Source organism: Dendronephthya gigantea, unplaced genomic scaffold (genome assembly GCF_004324835.1).
Source record: "Dendronephthya gigantea isolate DGI-Jeju-01 unplaced genomic scaffold, DenGig_1.0 000049F, whole genome shotgun sequence".
Taxonomy (NCBI): domain Eukaryota; kingdom Metazoa; phylum Cnidaria; class Anthozoa; order Malacalcyonacea; family Nephtheidae; genus Dendronephthya; species Dendronephthya gigantea.
The window spans coordinates 1,060,278-1,088,211 of record NW_021163059.1 but is presented as its reverse complement, the minus strand read 5'-3'; the positions used below and the strand labels follow the sequence as shown (position 1 = coordinate 1,088,211).

General features: G+C 37.0%; 2 pseudogenes; one reads left to right on the top strand and one right to left on the bottom strand.

Annotated features, from left to right (window-relative positions):
- The first annotated feature begins 16,236 nt into the window (after positions 1 to 16,236).
- On the top strand, positions 16,237 to 20,059 carry LOC114528343 (annotated as a pseudogene).
- A 341-nt stretch (positions 20,060 to 20,400) lies between these two features.
- LOC114528341 lies at positions 20,401 to 26,924 on the bottom strand (annotated as a pseudogene).
- Positions 26,925 to 27,934: the final 1,010 nt, after the last annotated feature.

Here is a 27,934-nt window from a genome sequence, read left to right as displayed (position 1 = left end):
ACAACGAACACTCCCTACAAATTTACGGCACTGCTATGGGATCACCAATGGCACCTACCTATGCAAACACATTCATGGCAGCACTAGAACAGGAGCTCCTCCAACAAGCTTTTGAAAGTCTTATACCTATTGGATGGATAAGATTTATAGATGACATCTTTGCAATTTGGAGACATAGCACTGACAAACCCGAAAAATTCCTTAAATAATAAACAATTCCCATCCTACCATCAAATTTGACTTTTCCTTTTCTGAGGAATCTGTCAATTTCCTTGACACAACTATCTACAAAAACAAAAACAACAAACTGGAATCAGACCTGTACATTAAACCAACTGACACAACCCTTCTACTACACAAAAGCTCATTTCACCCCACCACATGCAAGAATGCAGTCATCTACAGTCAGGCACTGCAATACAGATGCATTATAACAGACACCAACAAATTACAACAACAACTAAACCACCTCCTGATTGCACTGATCCATCGCGGATATGACCATGACCCCATCACCACTAACTTCAACAAAGCCCTACAATACACTCAAACAGACCTACTCAATAGGAAACAAAACCAAAAAAACACAAGCCCCCCAATTTTCTCCATTCCATACAACACAAACACAAAATACATTGCAAACATCCTACGTAAACACTGGAACATATTAGAGAATGACCCCACACTGAGGAGTCTATGGCAAGAACCTCCAATTGTAGCCTACCAACGCAATACTAACCTGAGAGACACACTTATCACAGCAAAACTTAATACCAGACGCAACACTAACCAAACATAATAACATCCCATAACCCAAATCACCCAAACCTTACATCAACCCCAAACCTAACCAAAACCAGCCAAAAACCTGCACACCACCCTAAACATAGAGATACAAAAAAATTTTAACCACTCCCAATTGACATTATGTCTGAATACTACCTTGAAAACACCAGAGTGGATATAACAAACCAAATAACTTACTGGGACACACTGGATTACAAGTGAGAACATGCAAGAACCAACAGATGACAAGCAAACCTTGTGGCACTCTCCTGTGAAAACAACAAAACTACATGACCTTAACCAGTCACCTCAAATCTGGCACCATGGGCATCCTGCTGAGATAAGTATAGAATAACTTTTTTAAAAAAATACTTGTCCTTAGCAGAATTACACCATAAATGTGACCAGATGCTCGAACAAAACCTAAATGTTCAACCACACGGATTAAATACACTTCAAATCAAACCACATGATCATGGTCACGGGAAAAATAGTCACGTCCAACAATCCTTATGTAATATAATGTACAATCCATATGTTGTATATATACAGTAACTAATGATATCTATATACCTACAACCTTACACTCACATTTATGTGCACATTTTACAAACTGATTATAAAACTTCTCAATACATACAAACCTCAAAAACCTTGACTAGCTTAAATTGATCACCCTAGTCACGATTGAAACGCTCACAGTTGATGCATCGCCGAACATCCACCCACAAAAGTTTTTAGGACCCGGATATTTTACTACCCACAGATGACGATATTGCATTGTAATTCCTCACCAAAGTCCAAAACAACTCGACCATAGTTGTATTAAATCATGACTACGGTGATAAAATGAAACTTTAACAATAACCAACCATACTAAATGAAGTACAACGTACGACCAAAACACAATTAAACCTCAATGTCCACACACAACCATAATTGACACGTAAACTCCCACTATCCCCAACACAGATTTTGACACCTGACCCCAGTGACGTAACATACTAACGCATTTTATGCACACACGTGTATTCTCTGACCCCTTTTCGATCAAGCTTCTTGAACAAGTACAACCTCGGCTGTTAAGCATTCTTTAGCCGATTTTTGATAAAATTTCACACGGTTTCACAACAACTTTAAGATGGCTCATTGCATTGGTTTATCCAAGTACAACAACAACTTTGGTTAGACACACAGCTTAATTTTACTATTTTACCTTTTACGAACACACTTTCACGCAGGTTTGATTCTTTATGATTCTCCTACAAACACACACCACTTTTACTCACTTCTTATCTTCATGGTTCTTTTACACAAGCCGACCCTGCTCCCCGCTGATGAGTCCGCAAAAGGATGAAACACCGCATATGGGGATACTGATTCGCACGCTTGCCTATCTTGTCTTCCGTTTTACGTTTTTACCTACCTCCTCACATTTCTTTGATTTGAACGCCACCAACAACACTACACAACCTATTACTACACACGTAACTACATAGTTTCTTGAAGAACTCCATCATACACAAACAAAACCCTTTTTACAAAAAGTTTTATTTCAATCACACCACATGGTTGGCAGTTGTCCAACAAATTCGTAACTACCATATCTGGTTATTTTCATTTCTATTTCTACACCCCTTAATCCGCAATTAACTATTTAACAAATTACTTATTATGTTCCCCTTTTGCCCACATATACACAACGTCCTAACCTTTTTCTCTAGTTGGTTTAATTCAGACAATTGTTACAAATTATCTTATAACTATATAAGAACTACAATATGGTTCCAATTACCTATGTCAAAATATTAAAAAAAAAAAAAGTTTTCACGCAGGCAACTTTCTGTTGTTAGCTAATCTAAAAGTGTGAATGAGAGTATCCAACTCAATCTTATTTGCCATGTCTCTTTCTAGCTGATATGAAGCATATCTTCAAGACATTCATCAGACACCAACATTTGAAGATAGTTGCTTATTATATTCATTTGCTATGTGCTCGTTCACACAAGCAACTGTTGCAAACAGATTAGGGTACAGGTTGCTGATTGAATTCTCTCAAAAAACCTTTAAAAGAGTTGGCAGGCAAAGCCAAGTCTTGGGTGCTTTTGTTGAGGGATCGTTGGTAGCCTTCTCTTTCATCTTAAGAAATTCTTCATACTTCTCCTTCCAGACTTTAATTTCATGAGACTTCGAAAACAGAATGAACTGATTTACAACAACATGGGGATCGATTCTGTAAAATTTAGCCAGGTTTTAGCCAATATTTCACAGGCTTTAGAAGAGAACCTCCTCTCCAGCTCATTGTACATCCAGTTCAAAAATGGGAAGAAAAATTACCAGGTATTTCTTCTTGGATTGCTCTGGTGTCTTGGCCTACATAGAATGTACCATTGTTGAAATAAGAGTGTATTGTGAGCCGACGCTTTGATATGTTTGGATGTTGCTGATCAACCTGATCAAAGTCATCCACAACCAATCCTTGGTCCATGCAATATTTGCATGCCTCCTGTAGAAACTGATCTATCTTTTCCTTGCTTTGCAACAAGGACAAAGATGTGGAAATATATAGATTTATCAGCACCAGCTGCAGTGAGATGTTGTTGAATGCCTTCGTCCTTGCCTGACATGTTACTTGCCCCATCAAAGCCTTTACCAACTAAATTGGAGATGGGAAAGTTCATGTTTGCAAGAATAGCAATATTAACAGCTGCAAGGCTTTGCCCTGTTAAACTAGTCACACAATGTAGCTTGATACACCTTTCCAAATACAATAATCGTAGACATACCGAACAACAACAGACATGTGACTTTGTGGGATGTGACTTCGTCACATTCAATTGAGAAATACGTGGCAGAAATCACTTTGGATTGTATTATTTTAATAATCATATTCCTGAGAATGCCAATCATTTCATTTTTAATACTGGAAGAAAAAGACGACAAATTCTGTGGCTGAGTTTCCATCCAGCATTTCAATGGTTTATCATACATAGATAAAAACAAAAGTTATTCCAGGAATTCCAGATTGCCTGAATCATTTGTGTTATCCTGTTGACAAAATGCATTATTTTGCTTCACCAAATGTCAGACTACATCAAAAATTGTCTAAACTATCTGTCCATTTCCTTCTCATTCTTTTCTTGTCTTTGAAGCTTCAGCTATGCCAGCAAGTTGCACATCAATATTTTGTTTCTCACTTTTAAAGTTCTGCATCGGCTCCATTGACTTCATATGCATTTGTGTTTTAGCATGATTAGCCAGTTTTCCACTTTTACCATAAGCTTTTTTCCATGTACAAAAGCCCATCTTTGTAAATGTTTCTTCTGAGCTTCCAACTAAGGTTAAGTATTAGGTCCAAATTATACTACATTAATAAATTACAGAAATTGTTTTGTGTGGCAAAATATGAGTGGGAAAAAAAGTGGTTTTCTGAGTCAGACTGCTATAGAATTAATTGAGCTAGGTTTGAAGTGTGCCTATTGCAACATATACTAATTTGAGGTATGACATGCCAAAAAAGCAGACTGCCGGAAGATACAAATAGTGTCAAAACCACTGCTTATCTGTTTTAAAAAATCTTATTAGGATATTGCCAGAAGGTAGGAATGGTGACAATTTACTGTCAAAAATTAAAACCACTTTTTCATCTAGTAGGCTTAAGTATAATGACGTTGTTCGTTATCAATCCCAATTTATTAAGTTGAATTGAAACTTTATTTATTAATTAATTTACCTTCGCCAACTATGTAAATTCTATGATGCTTGAAAATTAAGTTATAAATATCATGTAATATTTGTGCACTTACCAAGTGTCCTAAAGCACCTACAGTAAAAACAAAATGCTGCATCTTTCAGTACAGAATATTCTGGCCATGAATGAAATTCATACCAACGAGATTGGAACTTGAAGGTTCTTTTCCCTAGATGTTGATAGGGGAAATTCGATTATAGGTTTAACAGGACCCAAATTATTTATTATTAAAGCTCATTTCACTGACAATATCTGTAGAGGGGGTCGCGTATTGCCATTTATGCAGATCTGTCCCCCTCAGACTCATCCTCGCCAACTCCCTTTCTGGTGACGCCATTGCTTGATTATATAACCATTCCTTGAGAGCAATATCACTTTTTTATGGAATTGTACGAAGTAACAGGGAATTTTCTCAGTAAACAGCGAGAGTTTGTTAGGCTACGTCTGTTAAGAAACAAATACTGTGCGAACAAACTATCTAGCCAGCAAAAATCTACCTGGCACAATGTAGCTTGCAAAAATCTACCTGGCACAAATCTACCTGTCACAATCTACCCATACCTGCGTTTTCCAGTTAACCTTTATAGCATTTGTTGCATTAATTACTGAATTTTTTATGTAGCAAGAACTTTAAAAGTTTTAAATTTTGAACAATACTAAACAAAGAGAAAGAGCCCATTCTATGACTTTTTTAATGAGAAAAAAATCATAACACTGATTTCATAAAGTTAAGGTAATTGATAAAAATATCAATAACATATAGTTGAAGTGATTTATAGATTCTGCAAGATTATTTAGAACACCTATAGGTAATTGAATGTTGATATCATTGACCTCAACAATAGAAAGTCATCCATTGAACTAGGTGTGAATGGGTCAAAACCATACCAAGTTGTGTTGTCAACCAACTGGTATTGCTCAACTATGTCAGCAACTGCTGTTGATGGCCACCCATACACTCCTTTTTCAACAAGGAACAAATCTTTAACAATAAGACTGTAATTACTTGTAGAACAATGTAAATAGGTGATCAATCTTGAAAAGCCATCAATTGCTATATGTACAACGAACCCCCAGTGCATTGAACTTTGATGGCCATCTATGCGCAAAAAAACTGTTTGGCCGAGACACTTGATAGGCTTTTCTTAAAACTTTTACTGCCAAACATATCCGGATATCATCTGGATCAAACCATGCCTAACACCTACAAATGCATTCTTGTTGCACAGTTAAGTCCACATATCGCTCCAACACAATGGAACGCCCAACAAGGTTGCATTGTTTGTTGATAAAAGAACGTACTTTATCATCCAACTGTTGGTCCCTAATGTCACTAAATCTACTCATATAGATCAGATCAAACTCATGAGCTCTCTGATAAATAGTCCACCAGGAAAAAAGTAGCACCTTGGCAATGTTTGTCCAACTGAAGCCAAGAACCCAAAGCTCAATTGAAGTGCCCTGCCTAATGTTACATTTTGGTCCAGTAACTCACCATCCATGACAAGGCTCGAGAGACTAGTGACATTAAAGCAATTTGTGCGCATGTTGTATGTGCAGGAAATTCACAGGTGCGGTGGCAATCCAATTACATAACCTGAAAATTCCTTATTATTTCATGGCTTGTTCTCATTAGATATATAGATTACTATGTTCATAAAGCTTTCACTGTGATTTCTTAATGAATCGATAGCTGCTTTTTTGTGACAACATCATTCGAACGCTGGTTCTGCTCATAAAAATTTAGCAATTATTCTAAACCAGTAAAAAAATTTTCATTTGTTAATTCTCATTTCACTAAATGTTTCACCCTCTTTTTCTTGTGACATCTTGGCAGGGTCAATCACTTGTTCGCTTTGTGATTTTGCGGTCCATCCCAATTTGTTGACAGCATAATTTAACACTTCTTGACATTGATTACAGAAGTGTTGATTTTTTTTTATTTCAAATGTTGAAATAGAAAAGGTCAGAAAAACATGAGAAAGTAACTTTCAGTTTGGAAGTATTAAATTTGGATGGAAATGAAATAAAGATAAAATATATACAGTATATAACACAACGATGATGAAATATTTGTAATTTCTTTCATACACCTTTAAATCACTTTGGTTATACATTAAAGCGGACAGTGCTAAACACAGCGAAACGAAACAGTGAAACACTTCACGAAACAGTCCAAATTTCAGAAAAAATCCCTCAAATATCTTTAAAAATATATATTTTCGTCCAAATTGTCGCAGTGGGCAATCGATTGGTTTAAGATGTTAAAGATCTCCAAGCGCAGGCACATCGGGACGAAATTGATATACGGGGAGGGGGGGGGGTGCGAGTCAAATCAAAACTGGTTTTCAGAAAACAGGGATCCGTTCAATTTCTATTAGGACACCACAACACATCATCGGAGGATTCCAAGCATATTCTGAAGCAAATTTCGGGAGATTCAAACCCTGAGAAGGAATTTTTTCTCTCTGCAGCCCTCGCCATTAAAACTTGAAGTACCTCAGCTAACATATGTAGTAATAATAAAAAGGTTGTTTTTAAAACAAAATATTTGTGAAATTCTTACAAATTTTACATAAACGCAACAAACTTAAGGCGGGGAAGGGAAGTTGTTATTCTACTCAAAACTAGCTAATATTTTACCCTTAGTCAGGGTTAAAAAGTGTTCCAATAAAGAAACTTGCATAACAATGTTCATATTTCAAAATATGCACACACAAAATTTTCCCTGGGCAACAGACCAACTAACCACACATTGCTTAATAAACAGAAACGTTTATAACATAACTCAACAGTAAAATAATACATGCATGGATACAAAATCTTCGTATTGTAGGTATATACATTCAGATATGTATATATACTAAAAAAAACATAACATGTTGACTATGGAGTTGTTTCAGCCAAGGGGAAATTTATCATCACATGGATTGTCCGAACTCTTGCTGGAGTACTCTTTTGTGCGTCATGGTAAGCCGGTTGTGTACTTCTTGTGGGACGCGCATTTCCTTGCCATTATGGAAAGCCGGGGCAGCGTTGTCTAGGTGCGATCGCCGAAGGTGGTAATGACTATCACTTTCTTTCCCAAGCTTCTTCGTACCATCTCTATCTGTGTAGAAGTGTAGCCACGCAGAGGTCATAAGGAGCTGGAAAAGTGCTCCCATCTGGGGTTCGCATGGGTTTTCCACATCGACCCTGACAAACTGAAATTCTCCTGTTCACCCACTTCAATACAAAAGGCGGGGTTTCAAATGGGGTTTTCGGAGAGTTTGTTCCTGCTGATGATTGGTTATCATGAAAAGGGCTCACAAGGTTCTTGACACTTCGCTTTGCTGTACCTTGGCCATATCTTTTCGTAGTCGGTTTACCGACCTTTTTCCCTGCTCCCTTTGGGGCTCCAGTTAGAACTACGCCTGAAAGAGTTGTCCGGGTCTTTTTCTTCATTCTAGAGTCAATAAAGGAGGAAAGCACACCTGCGTGTTCTGCTACAGCATCTATGTGCGAACATATGCGTGCGGACTGCCACATATTGCAATCTACGTCACATACATATTGTTCTGATTTATCCTTTTGGACGAAATGAGGCCTTACTTTATCCTTGCTCTCTACCAGCCTGGCATCCACGTTTCCAGGGGCGTTGACGATCGCATCATTTTTTGCAACAAGGCCAGCAGCTTTAGTGAGAATTCTGTGAAAAGTGACTTTTGGTAGTCCATTGATGTCGATATCGTCGCCGGAAACAGATAAGCCTGGGACTGAGTTCGGGATCTTGCTTGTTGATGTAGCTTGCTGCGTGATGCTATTGCTAGGTGTAGACAATGCTAGAGGGACAACTGCTTTGCTAAACTTCTTCAGATGATTTCGCCGCTGTTGCTCATTCCATCTGTGCCACTCTGTCGAGTCAACCTATACAATAAGAACGTTTATTTATTCATGTACTAATAATTACAGTATAGCTTAATTTGCGATAAATATCAAACTTTACAAATATATATAGGTGTTTAATTGCTCGGTCTTCGTTTAGATAAAGCTGTAACCAATGATAACACACTTAAATCAACTGGAATCCTACCTCGAGAAACTTGACCTCCGGGGCAAGCTCATATTCTCCAGCGTTGTAGATGGCACATTCCGCTTCTGTAAGATTCTGTTGGACACAATCTCTCAATTTTGTAATAAACACAGGGATGCTGCTCTTCAGAAACTCAACCCAGCTCTTCAGAACAAAATTCTTACTTTCATTGGCGTTGTCAGTGTACGGCTGTGGGGGGATCCTAACTGAGCTGCCTCTTGTACAGGTGCAATCATACTTGTCCTAAAGACAGGTACCTTGGTTTTAGTAAACCAGGTATGGGAGCCAGGTGCGATGTTCTCCCACTTGTCTTTGGTATCTGACACTTGCATATCAAACGTTTCACAGCTGGCTGCATCAACCAGTCCAGCAATCTAGAAAAAAATTGGGCTATAAAATCAGACCAAAATTGTCATCCATATTAATAAACTCAGCATGGCCGCCAGCATAAAATACATAATAAAAAATATAGTGCAGGTGACACAGTTTAGACAGTTAATTAGTAATGATCTAACGATGGAAAATCTTTATAGTATAATATTATCTATTAATGGTTGGGGACCATGTCCATTCTCAAAGCGAGATTTATGTGATTTACGAGAAAATGTGGTTTATATGGGTACTTTTTGTGCAATGTAAAATCATATTTTATACCACTAAACATTATGAGTGTTTGTTATAGTTTTGCAGTATCCAAAAGGGCATACATACAGTAATAATAATAAAAATTTTAATACTTATATAGCCCTATTTACAGTGACAGATCAATGGCGCTTAACATGCACAGGTTCATTCTATAAGCAATGTCTACAACCAGTATAAAATAGATAATTTACAAATCTAAAATAGAAATATTATAGCTACTTCTATATTAAAAATTGGTTAAAAAGATAGGTCTTAAGAGATTTCTTAAACACTTCACTTGCAGTTATTGTTCTAATATTAACTGGAAGACTATTCCATAACTGAGGTGCAGCCGCATGAAACGATCTGCCACCCAATGTCACAAGTATTTTCTCTTTCGGAGGTTGCAGCAAAATGCCGCTGTTAGATCGAAGACTGTAGGAGGACTTAGACTTGACTAAGTCCTTGTGCTAGCCCGTGGATGGCCTTAAAAGTAACACTTTAAAGTGAATTATTGCGTGGACAGGAAGCCAATGTAGTTCGCGCAGAACAGTAGTAATGTGGGAGTGCTTCCGAATATCCATGACCAGTCTGGCAGCGGCATTTTGAACGCGTTGGAGTTTGGAAATCTGTTTTTTGGGAAGACCATAAAGTAAGCTGTTGCAGTAGTCTAATTTGCTGGTAATAAATGCGTGTACTAGGATCAACAAGCTGTCTTTAGACAAAAACTTCTTAATACACCTGATGTTATGAAGATGGAAAAAGCATGCTTTACATACATTTGTAACATGAGTGGACATCTTCAAATGTGAATCAAGCCAGCTTCCTAGATTCTTGACAATGGGCCTAGGATAGATTGTGGAATTGTTTACTGAGATGCTCGTAGGTTGTAATTTACTCAGTTGCTGACAAGTACCAATGATCATGAACTCAGTCTTATCGTCATTCATCATCAGTCTATCATGGATCATCCACTGCCTAATCTTCTCTATACAATTCTCCATAGCTAACACAGCGTCTTGTTGTGATGAACCAGAATTAGGCTTAAAACTTAAATAAAGTTGTGTATCATCAGCATAGCCATGTGCGTCAGGAAGCTGGTCTTCAATCACTTTGAACAGCTTTGATGCGTACATGATAAAAAGGAGGGGGCCCAAACATGACCCCTGTGGTACACCAGAGTCTAGATCGAATTGCTTGGAGATTGATCCATCAAGAGATACTTGTTGACTCCTATTACTCAAGTAAGACTTAAACCAGTCGAGGGCTTTTTCTTGGATTCCAACATGCCGTGTTAAAATGCCGTGTTTAACAGTGTCAAAGGCAGCACTTAAATCAAGTGTGACCAACAAAATAACTTCTTGCAAATTCATCTTCAATAGAATATCGTTCGTAACTTTCAGGAGTGCTGTTTCGGTACTATGAAACCTCTAGTCTATAAGATGATTGTGACTGGGGGTAAACTGAGTTAGCCATCATATGTGTGTGTGTCTGGTTGAACACTGCCTTTTCTGTTAATTTTGAAACATATTGTAAATTGCTTATTGGTCTATAATTCTTGAAAAGAAGGTCAAGACCAAACTTTTTTAGTAGAGGATGAACAAGAGCGTTCTTCCAAGCATCAGGGAACATTCCCGACTTCAAAGATAGGTTAATGATTTTTGTAATAATCGGCAACAGCACATCAATACAATCGATTACTAATGGCGTAGGCATGGGATCGAGGTCGCAGCTCTTTTTCGTATAGCCTTTGACAATTTTCAAAACTTCTTCTTCCGTAAGGACAGTAAAATTATGTAAATGAGTAGTTGTTCCGGAAGAAATATCAAAAGAGTCTGCCGGTAAACTGTATGCACTAATATCGAGCTTTGTGTGTATATTGTGGATTTTTGAGACAAAATAACTTCCCATTTGATCTGCAAATTTCCGTTTCCGCTTGTCACTCTGATTAAGTAATTTATCTACAGCAGTGAACAGATTCTTTTGGTTCGTATTATTCTCCTCGATGAAATTCTGATAAAACTGAGTTTGAGCATCATTCATAAGTCGATTAGTCATGTTCTTCTTGATTTTATAACTCTTCCTGTCATCTAGAGAACCAGTTCTTCGCCATTTTCTCTCAGCTTTTCTTTTCTCATGTCTTGCTACCTTAATTTCCTCATTAAACCATGGAACTAATGGTCTTGATTTTATGCTTTTCGTACATATTGGTGCATGTCGATCTAAAGCCTGAGATAAAGTTTTGTTGTAACATTCTACCAGTTGATTGAGCGTATCAGGGGTATTCATGCAAAGCTGAGAAGACATCAATTCACCTTGCAACTTTTTCTTATCAATTGACTTGATTTTTCTATATGTCACTTTTCTCATCATAGGTGGTGGTTTTCCTAGCATGATGTCACATAAGACTGTCATGTGATCTGAGAATAAATAATCGATTAAAGGACTGGTTAGAACCAAGGAGTCAAAGCAACGGGTAATTATCAGATAGAGAATGTTACCAGAGATGTGCATCGGTTTATCGACATGTTGGTCAAGACCCATTGATGACAAGAGGTCTAAAAATTGAGTGGCATATGGATCATTTGGGATGTTGACGTGCATGTTGAAATCACCAACAATTAGCAGGGGTTCGGGGGACATGATTACTGATTCTAGATATGTGGAGAATTCCTTAAGGAATACATTTGCACAGACAGGATGAACAGTGGAGTAAGGGGTGTGATAGACAATAATTATCCTCAATTTTGTCAAACAATACTGTAGTGTCCATTCAGAGAACTCAAACAATTTACGTTCACCGCTATCGACTCTTTTTGCCTCAATATTCTCCCTAAATAGCAATGCAATTCCGCCGCCAATTCGTCCAACACGCGGATTGTCAAGCAGTTTATATCCAGGCAGAGTAATTTCTGCTCTATGTGCCATATCGTCTTCGGTAAGCCAGGTTTCGGTGATGGCAAAAATATCCGCGCCAGTTGAAGGAGCATAACAAACAAAATCAGCAGATTTATTCTTTAAAGATCTTGCATTGAGATAGCAAAGTCGTAAATGCTTTCCGGTGTTATGAAATGACTGCTCTGTGAGTGGGATCTGAACAAGATTAGATGTTACAGGTCTTGTGCGACGAAGTTTCAAATAATCAAGACGATTGGAGAAAACTACAGGAATCTTGAACTGGTTTGATAAAGTATTATTAGCAGAGGACATGCAAATTTCCTCGCTGTATGAGGTACCCATGCATGACAATGGCGGCTTTTGGCCATGGGTTTCCAAATTCTTTGTTTTATTTCGGTCAATATTAGGTCCTGGATTAGGTGAAATATCCACACAGATAGTCAAATCAATTATAAAAGTTCTTACTGGAAGGACAAGAGTAGTTGATCCATGTTTTGTAGTCTTGTTTAACCACGTAGCGAATGTTGAACGTCGATTGAAGACTCCTTCGCCGTATGTTCAATTGCTGAGACAGGACAGAAACGAGTAGTATGTTTCTGTATTCTGTTGCATATGAATAAAGCATGGACCTATGAAGACAGGATGCACACCATTGGAGCTCTTTCGCAACATCAGGTGCTTGTAGGTGGTGACTGTCATGAAAAGGTTTCCTAAATTGAATGTTGGATCTCATCTTTGTCGGTACTTGTTGAGCAGGAGGCACGAGCGTTGTAAATTTGTTTAAAGTTTCGTGGCTCAGATGCGAGGCTGCTGCTGTCAGTCAGCCCACCGGAACGCTGAAACTGCTCCACGTAAACTCTTTTAGGTGGTTTTGCTTGACACGAATCATTGATAGAAGCCAAGGTTGTCGGTTGTGTGCGGATGTAGGGGCATTTATTACTTGCACTGGCGTTGCCATGAGGGGCCAAAACTACTTCTTGTTCATCTCCTTTAAAGAAGTATTGTAGCACAGCCACGGGAAGGGTGACACTATTATGGTCTATTGATGTTGCCACAAGACATCTGAACCTTATCCCTTTCTTCTGACTTGCCTTATGCACACCATACTGCCTTATTAGGGTATAGGTTCCTCGCTCTTTCACGGAATCTGTGCATCTAACAGTCAGTTTACCAGATTCAGTGTTTTTGTCAACTTTATACGCTCTTCGTGGAGTGGAGATCATCCATGAGCCATTGTCATCAGCCATCAGGTCTCTCAGAGAGATTTTCTTAAGATCAATGGCAAAGAGAGCATTATGGCGAACACCAACAGGTCGAGTGCTGCATATCTTCGCTTGCTGATGGGATGCATCTTTTAGGATTAGCCCAAACTGGCCAGTTAGGATTATCGAAATAATCGTCTGTTTCTTCTTCCAAATCCTCATCTTTGAATTCTGGTAAACTTACATCTGGATGCAATTCACTGATTTCATATTTCACAGTAGGCTTAGTTGGTTTAATAGGGCTATCGTGAGTCAAATCAATGACATTCACCTTGGTCTTCTTTACATCAATCTCTACTGGGGGTCAGCGATATTATAACCCAGTGAACTCTATATAATACTGGAACAATAACTCCATAAGCCACATCCTATAATAAGATGGTAGTGCTGTCTTGGGTTTACTTATAAACAACACCATAACATGTGAAATATTTATAGATCAATGTTATATCACAATGAAAATGAGAGAAAAGATATGCAATATGGGGATTGGGGAAAATGGAAAGATAAATTAATTTCCAAAAAATCGGCAGAAAATCATTGTAATTTTCTTTATTTTAAATTCTCAAACTGTTTTTTTTTGGGAGGGGGAAACAAAGCATAGAGGGTCTGTGAGTATGTGTGTGTGTGTTCGTGTGCATGTGTGTGTGCATGTGTTATGTATTGTGTTTTGTGTATATGTATATGTGTATGGGAAACTGACTCTTTTAAAGTGCCTCAATATCATGTTCAGGAATTTTACATTTCTGCAATATTTAAACAATATAAAAGTATCTATCTTCTTAGAAAAAAGTTACCCAGACTCTTCACGGTTTAATTCCCCATTTAAGTTCTGGATGTGACTTCAACAGGGAAATTTTAGTGGCCGAATACAAAGGGAAAGTAATTTGCAATTCCCCTTTTGGTGTCACATCCAAAACTGTAATGTTTTTATTTCTAAGAAGATAAACTACAAATTGACTTTATATTGTTTAATAAATATTACAAAAAAACCTAAACCCCTGAGCACGGTCATACTAAATACCGACAAGAACCGACAAAAACCGACAAGAAGCTTAGAAATACCGACAAGAACCGACAAGAAGCTGAGAAATACCGACAAGAACCAACACAAAGCAAGCAAATACCGTCAAAAGTATGGAATGGATAAAATATTAAAGGAAAATATTATTGAGCAATTAATTTTAAGGTTCATAGTCAGGTAATCTTCAATTTTACGAAGGAACAAGCATTGGAAAGAACAGGTAGGGCAAGTAGGGATCTAAAAATCAAAAGGGCTATTGCATTTCTAGTAAATATGCATACCCCCTGTTGAGGACCTCGATAGAGGGACTTGTCAAAGACGAAAAGAATTAACACTGGATACGTCCCTGAATACCATGGGTACCTAATGTTATGCTAATGAGCACATTCTTGTGCTATGACTCATGTGTTGTTTGAAAACTTCGCATGTAACAGCTAGTCAGATTATAACACAAAATTTACTTTTGACTGGAAAAATGATTTAACTGTAAAATATGATATAATTAAAATAGGAAAACAACAGAAGATAAAGATTGACGCTGCGTTGTTAAACTCAAACTGATGACAATTTCAACTGTGAACTTTCTAATTTTTTTTAAACTATTTTACAAAAACATTTCTGCGAAAAACTGCTTTCGCTTGTGAATTTAGCCAATAACTTGTTTCTAAGATTGTGCACCGCCAAGAATAAATATCTGGGTTCGGTAAATAACTGAAAAATTTTGATCTTAGCGAATTTTTGTTATTGTAAAAACAGCTACATTCACTTAACACCTGTGCGTGATTAGTTCAGCTTGATCGGTTTCATAATCATGTTACCACATATTTTGTATTAGACCTGTTTTGTATTATATATTATAAAACTTTTATTTCATGTATTATTATAAAGCTTTTTACGATTTTACCATCTTCACGAATTTGACGTGAGACCGGGTTTTAGTAACGATCTTTCAAGACACTAACTTTGTGCGTGTCTCTAATAATAGTATAATGCAAAAAAAATGTCCACGTTCAGCACACACTATCTGTATTTTTGTCGGTTTTTGTCTGCCCTTAGTATAATTTTTTGTCGGAGTTCTTGTCGGTAATTCTCTGCTTCTTGTCGGTTCTTGTCGGTATTTCTGTGCTTCTTGTTGGTTCTTGCTGGTATTTCTGTGCTTCTTGTCGGTTTTTGTCGGTTTTTGTCGGTTTTTGTCGGTATTTAGTATGACCCCCTGAGCATGATATAGGCACTTTAAGGTGCTTACAGTATACAACTACAATTATAAGTGAACAAAGAATGCTCACTGTATTGCTTTTCATGTTGAATTTGAAAATGACCAATTACTTGATTGGAAGATTAATGCTAGAATTCTTAGTAAGTGACCAACTCAACTCAAGTCTACAGTAAAAGATACCTTTTTCATTTCGAGCAGTTTTCCCTGAGTAGCATTTTAGACCATTAGTCTGAACAAGAGGCCTCTCTATATGTGTAAATTCTATAATATTGGTGTGTTATCAGTGACTTCTGCATCCATATGATTTTAGTAGTAGACTTATTAGCACAATGCTTAATTGGTTTATTAGTAGACTTAAGCACAATGCTTGCAATCCACCTTTCCGGCACTCAAAAAACACATGGCATCGCATGTGACCAAAACACAAGAATTCGGACAAACAATTCGACAAAGAATGTATTTACTGTTAACAGGAGCGACTTAAACGTAGTTATTAAAAACTGAATTTCTTTAAAAAAAAAAGGACCGACGGGGTGAATATTAAAAGCTTTTGTATCGAAAAACATGTCTTTTACCGAGCCAGGCTCAAAAATGTTTAAAAATATGACGGTTGTGGAGCTGAAAGAGTATCTTCGTGACCGAGGCGTTAGCGTAAATGGCTATTTAAAACCGGCATAAGTTGAGATTGCAATCGCTGTAGAGAAAATGATGCTTCCTTTTGATCCGAATTTCGAAAAAGATCAAAACCAGGACAGTGGAGTATTAATTATTAATGATATGGAAATTAATGACCCCTTTATTTCCGCTCACAAACTTGTGAATGACTTTGCGGATTCACCGCCGTTTGGTTTATATGATATTTTTAACTACCTAATCAGTCATTTGAGCGACTACGACAAGCAAGGTTTAGCAGCATATAAATCATTCGACAAATATCGCCTATTTCAAGACGGTTATGTGGAATCACTGTCCACCGAAACCATGTTGAACAAAAGAGTTCATCTCTATATGGCTAAAGTTAAGCCAGCGATGAAGGACAAGACAGACAAAGGCAAGTCATATTATGATTGTTGGTTCATCGTTGAGGGTAAAGGAGCGAACAAAAGCTAGATGTCACTGCAAAGGGGGACGTGATGGGGGCTGCAAACACATTGCAGCTGCCATGTATTTATTAGAGGATTTGCTCAACACTTGTGACAAGGATAGTCCAACGAGTGCACCTTGTATATGGATAAAAAAGCCCACTGTGGACAGTAGACCATGTGAAGTACAAAATCTTAACATTGGCAAATGTGAGCTGCCTCGTAAAAAACCTAAACTTGAGCATGTATATTGTGAACATATAGATGTGGATTTACGACATGAAGATGATCGGGTTCCTCCAACAGAGGAATCTCTAAAAATGTTTACCAAGTCCTTAATAGAATCTGGTACAAGACCATCCATTTTACCTTTGCTAGCCAAATTCTATGACAATCCTAGATATTGTAATGGTATTGGGAAAGATAGAGGTGGGCATAAATCTGTCAATAGTGAATCACAGTATGGAATAATGGAGGAAAAGATCAAGCAACTCTGTGCTAAAAAGGGAAATGAAGTTTTTGCAGAAACATCCATGGACAAACTGCCTCCTGATTTGTGTCATAACCAAGAAGAAATCGACATGATAAACATAACAACAGTCAAACAGTGGCAATGTAAGGAGTGGTACAAACATAAAGCTGGTCTTATAACTGGCTCTATAGCTCACAGGGCTCAAAGCATGCAGAATAGCCCGAACAAAGGCTTAAAAAGGAATGTTACTTCTCTTGTGCATAAAATAACATCTCACGAAGTACCCACTTGTAGTGAAAACGAAGGAGCTCTTGATAATCCACAAAATCCAAGGGATAGGGGTTTAAAGCACGAAAACAGTGCACGTAGATGCTACTACAAAGTAGAGTGTAAAAAACATCGCAAGCTATCACTAGAATCCAAGGGATTATTGCTTTCAGAAAAAAAACCTTTTATTGGTGCAAGTGTCGACAATATTCGTTCCTGCTGCTGTGCTGAGAATTGTCCTAGAGTTGTAATTGAATACAAGTGTCCATGGAAGCATAGACAAATTTCACCCAAGGAAGCATTTATCACTCCTGAGATTGGTGGCGAAAAGATAAAAGACAAATTTATTTTGAAGCCTGGGTGTAGATATTACCTACAAGTTCAATTACAAATGTTTGTCACTGAACTAAAGAGCTGTGACTTTGTTATTTGGACTGAATGTGGTATCCTAAATGTCAATGTACCATACGATGTCAAATTCATGGAAACTGCCCTTCAAAAACTTGAGCAATTTTGGATTGAACATGTCTTTCCATTTATGGTACATGCACTTGGAGATAACTATGACCAGAAAGGTAAGACAAATAAATCTTAGTTATGTTTGTTCATATCTCATAAACATGAAAATTCTGAGATTTAGCAGGGTGCTGGCAATATAGTAACCACAATGCATAAGTATGTATAGTAACTTATCAGTAAAATAATTAATGGTGTACATAATATTTATTATTTTAGGGATTATAAAGACTGGTTGCATAAATATTACCAAGAAACCATTTACTGCAGAACAAAAATCCACTGCAACAAAACCACGTTATTGTGAAGTAACAACCAGCAAGCGGGCCATGGAGTCTACCACCATTACCACTGTCCCCATAAGAGCAAACAAAAGTGAAGTATCAGTAAAGGTACACGGTGTCGAAGTATATCAATCTTGTATCCATAGCCTTCAAGCACAAAGAATGGTAAACAGCAATATTGTTGCAGTTTTAATGGAGTAAGTTTTTAATGGAGTAAGTTACTTTATGTATGTATGTACGTATGTACGTATGTACGTATGTACGTATGTACGTATGTACGTATGTACGTATGTACGTATGTACGTATGTACGTATGTACGTATGTACGTATGTACGTATGTACGTACGTACGTACGTACGTACGTACGTACGTACGTACGTACGTACGTACGTATGTATCAAAATGCAGATTGTACTGTTAGTAAAATATTTCAAAAAATATACCTCTCAAAATTGGAAAACAGCTAGCTTAACAATAAGTGACATTCTTCACCAGGCTGGCATAATAAAAAATTGAGCATGAGAAGATTACTAAGGTCGAACTTCACTTTCTATTTAGGGAGTTATGTTGCCAGTTTCCAATTATTAGTTTTTTTTTACACTGTGTTGTGTGGAGAGCAGGAAGGCAGAATAAATTGTCAAGGTACAAAAGTATACCAAATGCAGCAATTGTACAATATATTCTGTTCAATATGTTGGTACATAAAATACTACCCTTACATTACTGTGTAATATACAGTACTAGACAATGACTTAACTATAAACAAATGGACTACTTGCAACCACTGGATGATTTTTACTATCATTTTATCAATTATTAAGGAAGGAGAGAAATGAAAAAGCAGAGATGTTCTTTACACAAAAGTTGCTGGATGAAGATTACCTATTTATTCCTATTAACAGAAGGTATACAACAGTTTCTAGATTTTACAGCTAATAGTGCAAATTGTTACATGATGTTAATCCCAAATATAATACTTAATATTGTAGAAAATATTTCACTGTATAAAACTAGAAATAAAGTGTGTTGTATTCTTTTATGTTGCAGTAAACACTGGCTGTTAGCTGCTGTAACTCCCTGGCATATTATCATCATGGACTCACTATCCTGGGACATTGAAGTGAGGAAGACTGAAATAAGCAAAATTTTTAGGTACAGTATGTACAAACAGTACTGTATATATCATGAAGCCAAAAGCTTGTATATGTACAGTAAGTAATATTCAAATCAGACCTGACCAGGATTTTAAGTATGAGGATTTGTTTTACTCAAACTCTGAGTAACCTGAAAACCCTGTCGAATCTGATTTTGCTTTCAGGCCTTTGAATGACTGCTCAAAATTAGTTCTTGATGTCATATTTCTTGTCCCTGCACTGGAAATATTATCCCTTGTGCTTGTATATTTTTCCAGTTCTCTGCCCAGTACTATACTGCCATTTTTAATTTCATCGCATGTTTGTTGAAGAGGGTAATGTGTATTATTGCAGTACAGTCATAAAAACTGAACACATCATTAGTTCCAAACTGTTTACATATCCAATATACTTATACTTTAACTATGCTTTCTAGTTTCCTACAACATGTCTATACTAAGTTTCACAAAGTCCCAGATAAACTTGCTACGCTATGATACAAAGTGTTAAAGGTAATATTGTTTGATGATCCAACATCATGCAACAATGTCAGATGTAACATGTTGACTTTCCCTTAACATGCCTTAAATTATCAGTAGAATTCTTCCATTAACCACTTTTTTATAAATGGTTTGGTTGTGTTTATTATAGGTACCACAACAACCAATTGACAGCAACAACTGTGGAATTTACATATCCTTCTTTCTTAAACATTTCTTGCAGGTGAAGTATTGTAAGCATTCACCATGTATTTTCTATCAACTGTGCTTTATCAAAATTTCCAACTTTTTTGCTAGGATCTCGGTAACTACTAAACAAGTCCAAGCGATTATTGTGGTGATGCGCACACTTGGTTTAACCAAGAAGAGGCTGAACAAAAGCGAATAAGTTTAAGGCGTCACTTGCAAACACTGTTAACGATGGAAAGATATAAAAAACAATTAAAGTAATGATCTTTTGATATCCTTTCTATTTGGAAGTTAGTATGTATGTGCACAAGTACAGGCTTTGTTTACATTTCATCATAATCTTTTACAACACTTGGCTGCAAGTTAACTAGACATGCACACACTTTAACAACTGAACTGACATAGGGTTTTAGTGTCAATGGTATGACACCTCTTAAAATGCCAAAGCATTTCAACTTTCGAATAATTCTTTCAACGTGAATGCGGACTCGTGCTATACGTCGTGTGATAGTCGAGGCCTTCGATGACAACACACCTTTCCTCATTATTGGTGGTGCAAGTAACTTGGCTTGACGAAGAGCAAGCAAATCTTGAATGTTAAATCCCTTGTCTGCCATTATCACATCATTAGGCAACAATGCTTGCAAGAAACCACTTTGTCTGATTATTTCTTTGTCACTAATGCTGCCACTGAAGAGGTTTGATGTAAAATTTAGGTGTCCTATTGGAGAAATTGACACCAGTAATTTAAAGGAGATTGGCAATATATTTTGGCATACCGTTTTTTTTTTTAATTTCATTTGACAATTGATGGTAAAGGTGTTTAAACTATAAAAATGCGACAAAATCTTCATTTGGCTTGGTCAAAAGCGCCTTAAATTATAATTATTTACATGGACTTCCGCCATTTTGAATTTACGCGCGAAAAAATTATGCTATTTATGAAACGCTTGCTGTGACGTCACAAGAAGGGTAGGCAATATTTCTATTTATGTAAGTGTAAAGAAACAATGGAGACTCAAAGCGAAATAGAACAGGTTGGACAAGAAATACAACCATATATGTATGAACCGAATCCAGATGACGATGTAGAGAGTGAAGGTTCTCGTTCCAGTACAAGTTCAAGTGAGGATGATGTCGACGAAGAATTCGAGCAAGCGAACTCTTGGCAACTGAGCAGTCTAGAATGGTGCAAATGTGGGCATTGCGAAGTCATGGTGAAAACGATAGAAAGTTTTTGCTGTTGTGAAAAGGCTGTGGAGTACGATGAGTACGATGAAAAACTGTCATCTGCTCAAGAACAAGGGTTTACTTGTATCACGTTTTTGCCTGCTTTCGTGCAAAATATGCTTTCGGCCGACGTCCTTGAAGTCGATGTGGCACAATACTTAGAAGAGAATTATCCTCTAAATGACGAAGATCTTGCCAAAATTCACAAGTTATATCGCCTGGCTTCTTATCGGAGGTGCTCAAGATGGGTTTTTCAAATATTAGGGAGAAAAAATCACAGAGTATTTCCTTCTTGCATTTACACATGCATAAGAAAGAAATTTCCCTCACCTGATGGACTATACACGCACTTCAAACTCGCTAAGTAATAACTACTTGTTATTGTTAATTTTTGTTTGCTGTACTTTAGTACATTTTGAACTTATGACTACATACTGTACATTAATTGTTTTTACATTTATTTTTATTACAAGTACAAGAGGCTTCACATTTAAGTTTGTCTTTCTTACAAGTACATTTCTTTGTTGCACATTTCCCTGAGCAATAACAAAACAGCCTGTCATCTACGTTTGCTGGTAAAGCTGGCTTAGTAAACCTACTGTGTCTGGCCTGGACAATTACTGACTTGGGTTGTTTCTCTTTTCCGGCGAGATAATTCTGAACTAAAGAGCACGGCTCTTCTGGCAGAAGTTGCTTTGCATGGGCCTTCGCTTTTTTCAACGTGTTGTACTTTTCACGGAGGTTCAGGCACTCACTTTGAATCGTTTGAATGTAATCTATTGCATAGAATAATAAAAGTATAGTTATATGTCTATTACATGATTGAAATTATATATTGACAATTCTAAAAGCTAATGTACGTGTTACAATAACTGGTCTTTATAATAGTAAACTAATAGAAAATAAAAGGTATCTAATAACAATTAGGGGGAATATTTATACACAAAGTGCAAATGAAATTACAGTCGTTCTTACTATACGTGGGCTTTTCTTTCAAAGGTTTGGCGACTGCCTTCTCGCCTTTATGAACTTTCGGATAAACAATGGACCACCGTTGAATACCTTCTTTCGTGACTGCCTGGCATCTGTTAGCGTTCTCGTTGTAATGCATGTTCGATATAAATGATCTGACATGATGAAAAGTGATTGTGACTTGTAAGCAAAGCAAGGACACAAAATAATCGTCGTGTATGAAATAATCGTCGTGTAAAGCAATTACAGGTTGGCCTCATAGATCCTTGAGCACGATTACAATACAAAATTGACGTACCTCACCATTAATGAATGATAGGGGTAGTATATATTTTTCGATGCGAACAGGTTATTGAGGGAGTGCTTAGCCTCAAGGCCTGATGTTTGGTGGTAGTTCGATAATTTTCGTATTGCGGCGAGAAGCCTTGGCCTGGTAATTTCTTCTGTGAGTTTTTTATGAACTGCTGATCCTGTAAGAAATTCAGACACAATAGCGTGAATAGTGTTGCAGTACATAAATGATAAATCTGTCTTCATATTCTTCTTTGCTATTAATATATGATACGGCTCACCTTTTTTCAACCACTGTCTTTCGATTAATTCATGAGTACACTTTTTGAACACTTTATGATTTTCGTGGGTATGTAGATTAGCGATGTGATTTGTCAAACTTTTCCATTTTTCTTCCTTTTCGTCTGGGGAACTGCTCGAACTGGCCACCCAGTACATGTGATTGATTATAGACTGGACAAAAAAAATAATTCGAGTAAAAATTAATCATATACAAACATCCTTACCGTGATTTACAGGACGAACTCACCCCAATCCAAGGCGTTAACGTTCGATATTTCTTGCTTTTAACAATCTTTAGAAGCCGTTTCTTCTCACCTGCACATTAAAAAATACAGAGGCCCAGTCAGCATGAAAAATGCGTCATTTCTAAAAATTACAATATGTTATCCACCGATACTATTTTGAGTTTGTTTGCATTTCCCTGAAGGCTATGTATTATAATCAAATCAGAACGCACGAAAGAACAGTAAATTAGTGGTAGCCAATGATAACGCTCAAAGCTCAAAAGTTGTTCATTTCATGTCTTGTACATTTCACTGATCCATAATAACATATTGCCAAATTGTCAAGTAGTTTGTATGCAATATCACTAAAATATACCTTTTGCCACATGCCAAACATCGTATGCATGATCTATCTCAGGCCTTTCATCTGCGACGTAGGCAGAAACTTGCGTGTGTCTATCTGTGACGAGTTTTCTTACAGTGACATTGGCTTCTTGTAAATACGTCAATTACCTCTTGAGCGACTCGAGCTCCATAGCATTGGAGTTTGCTACCTCTGTACTCTAAAATCAAATATTCATAACTTGGAAATACGGAATAAATTCGCCTTTAGTATTTCCTTGTTAGAAATTTTGGAAAATTCCTCATTGCATATTTGATATTCTATGCCAATGGCTTACCTTGACAATTTGAGTATCAAGTATCATGTTTCGGTCCACGTCTAAACTGCTTCCAGATCCAAACAGCCCAGTATGTCCGGGACTGTCCACCCTCATGTCGGAGGCAACACAAATTGCTTTGCCCTTAATATCATTTAACATGGACTGTTGTTCATTTTTCCAGATGCTAAAAACTGTGGGGTTAACGTAGGTAGACAAGAGATTAGAAAATTCTCTTCTTTCAAAACAACTTATTTTTAAAGAATTGAATAATCTTAATGCTTTCACACACTCCATACCAGTGGAAACCACACTTGATGCAATCATGAGGTGCAAAACAGGCAATCGATTACACAATGGACCAGTTGACCATGTGAAGTTGTGTGTGACGTCTCCAGACTTACAGTGCACTGCTATTTTTGCGTAAGTCCCAATTTTGTGTTGAACCGATACAATACAAGCAGATCTGCAGATTGAACAGACTGCAAATCTTTGGACTATGGATTCTTCAAAAATAATAAATTTTATCTGATCTTGCGGTGCTTTATCTTCAGATAATATCACCTGTTCCTCTGACGTACGCATGCCGCCAGAATCGTTTTCATTGTCTTCATTATCAGTTTGTTCAACGTATTCATCTTCAGAAGACTGGTCATCCGACAGTTCTGAGTCAATATCCAACTCAGTTAATTCTTTCGTTATTAGATTTGGCAGAGCATGATGAGCATTATCGTCAATCGTGATTTGTTTATAATGGAATTGGTCAGTCTGAGTGGCCGACGAAATTTGTGTTTTCGTAATTGCATCCGTGACAAGCCTTTTCGATAAATATTCATTTGTCAAATAGGTTTGAGTTGCTGTTGACTTCTTTTTCACCTTGTCCCATATATTCGAGTTTGGCTTCTGGCATGTTTGGGTTGTCTTGTTTTTCGTTGGAAGATCATCGATAAACTGATTCGTCTGAGTGTAGGTAGATTTAAGCTTTGTATGGCCTAAATTTGCAAGTTCTAGAAAGTCAAAACCGAAGCTTTCCGTTACTTCTTCTGCTTCAACAAGTGTCGAGTTTTTTTCAGAACTTGTTGCAGTGTCCTCGGTGATATCTTCTATTTGACATGTTGCACTGTTTAATATATCTTCAACTTCCTATTGAACAATATGGAAAATTGTTTACCGAATTGAAGCGCATTTTAAAACTGCATGTCTACCCAAAGAAGCTGCAAGTATGAATATGTGGTGGTCATAATTTCTAGAAATTTTGGTAGGAAACTTTTTGTACAATAGCAATTAACGTATTTCTACACGAAATATTAAAAGTATTCACGGCTTACCCTTCATCGGGACAGAGTTCCCGCTAACCTTTTTGCGGCAATTCGTCCTGTATTTTCAGCGTCTTGAAGCGGTTTATTTTCGGTTGGAACAGCGTTATTTTTCAGCTTTACCCTTCGTGCATCTGTAAACTTAATCGATTCGAGAAATTCAGGCGAATTCGAAGGGATGTAGGCGTCAGATCTGAAGTGTAATGAACAAATCCGTGTACTTCTTGTCAGTGTGAAATTCTTTCGTTTACAGAAGTTGATCCAAACATCGCGCCTCTTCTTTTCTTCTGGCCCTTTGGAAGCCTTTGGAAATTCAAAAAAGTGGAGCTTCCCGTCCTTATTTTTTTGGCTATCACTGTAACATCCGTAAACAGGACAATACATACTTGATTATAAGATCTAACAAATCTTTTGCTCAAAAATAATGCGGAAAACATGCGAGGCTCCCCTGCTTATGACGTCAGAGTAAAAAGCATTGCATAAATTAGCATAAAACATTTATTATTCAGCGGAGTAAAATGGCGGCTGTTGTCATCGTTTGCGGCAACTTTTATTGACAAAACGACTGTTTATTTATGAACAAAAAGCTTGTGGAGAAATATTTCGATGTTTTATGACTTGTGTCATTGTTTAGGGTCAAAAAACGGTGTGTCGAAATATATTGCCAATCTCCTTTAAATGTGTTCCTCAATTTTTAATTACTATAGGTAGACCTTTGGCTTGGTAATCTGTGTGGAGTTTCTATGTAAAATTCTGTGCAATCTATGATTCCTCTCAAATTTGGAATGTTCCTGAATGCTTTTGGAAATGATAAACCACTCAACTCAGAAACCGTGGAAAAATGAAGCAAGAATGAAAGTTCTTTTTCTAGAAACAGTATCCAGCTCATAATAATCCGGCTTGCTGTTCCCGTTGAGATGCCAAAAATATGTGCTAGAACAGTTATTGTTAGCTTCCGACGTAATCTCACTAAAGTAAGAATAAGTTGCTCCCATGTTAATAAAACAAAAAGGCTATATTTTTGCTAAAAAAAAAGAAAAATAGCCAGGGTTATTTTAAGTTACAGTATGAAAAGTTTGCCTGTCCTATCAGAATTATTTTGAGTAGGTGGCTGTGGGGATGGTGATCTAGGGAGTCTTACGCTCGTATTCTAAAAGCTATATCTTACACTCAATGAGTGGATCAAAGTTCAATCATTGAGCTTCTCTCAAGTGTCATTGCTATCCACTCTTCAATTCTTGCTCATTTGGTTGCTGTAAAACATATGAATCAAATGCAAACATATACTCACCTTCAAATATTTGTTGTCAGTATATTTTGTTTTTGTTTGTTTTTTTCCTTTCCACAAATGGATCCTGGTTGCCTTCTCTTTAACCAGATTATAAAGTGCTTTGACAACACTCAATTCTAAACCTACAATAAAAATATTTTAAATAAACCACCATATTCTTAGATTACTACTCCAGTATACCCCTTCCTTAGTGCTAATGGTACAAAAACACACTTACCAGTATAGTGTGTAGTGTTCTTAGGTTTTTCTACATTTTGTAAAAACAATGACCTTGACATTATTTTCTGGCTTTGTAAGTGACATGTAAATTTTGCATTGCGACATTTGTCTAAAAAATACAAACACTGTATGTTATTTAATGTATCGATCAATTTGAAAATCCCCCTCCTCATCATACCCCAAGGCATTTGACTTCAACATGTCTTGGATGGTGATGTTTCAAATTGATGGATACATAACATAAAATAGGCGGCGGCCTATTAGGAACAGGTCCCAGACTTTTGTGTAACTTGTAACAGCTTACTTGAGTACCGACTGTACACTCTTTTGTGTCTGTGGGTTGTACATCCACCAATGCTTCATTTGTACTGACCACATCTTCTTTCTTAACACTGGATAAATTCAGCAATGCTTTGGACGCATTAGACTCTTTGACACTATGGTCCACTACAGGCATAGCATTTGAAAGCATTAAAAGCGATTCAGCTGCCGACTTATCATTACATGTCCGAAATCGTTTGCCGTAACCCATTCTAACAGTTGGTGGCTTTCTCTTTCTGCTTAACCTTTTGATCTAGAAATTAATGTAATAAAATAATTATATTCTGTATATCTGATATACATACATAAATTTGCAGATTCATGATTTGTATACAGTATTTATTAAACAACAAGATTCATAAAATAAATGAATCATATACCTTTTCTCCACCAGCAGTAGCTGCAATGGGGTCAGGATATTCATCAGATGGGCCTCTCTCACCAATAAAATGTAGGCTGCATATGTAGCTGTCTTTTTTACAAATAAAGCCATCGCCGCGACAACAAGCTCGTATCCATGATTCTCTATGTTCTTTGTTCTTCTTCTCCGATGGAAAATGGTGAAATGTTACGGGTATTCCTTCTTTTTCTAACCGTTCAGGATATCTAGAGTCAGTCTTACCAGTACCCCATGCACATCTTTTTACCATTTTTTTAATGAATAATTTATATGTTTACAAGCAGGCATCACACGCAAAATGATTATATTCATACTTTTAGCTCCACAACCGTCATATTTTTAAAGATTTTTGAGCCTGGCCCGGTAAAAGACATGTTTTTCAATACAAAAGCTTTTAATATTCACCCCATTGGTCCTTTTTTTAAAGAAATTCAGTTTTTAATAAGTCGCTCCTGTTAACAGTAAATACACTCTTTGTCGAATTGTTTGTCCGAATTCTTGTGTTTTGGTCACATGCAATGCCATGTGTTTTTTGAGTGCCGGAAAGGTGGATTGGTTTATTGGCAAAAATTACACAATACCCACATCACAGGCAGCTGGAAGTGCCAAATCCCCACTGTAAGTGTGCCCTGTGGGACCATTCATATGCATT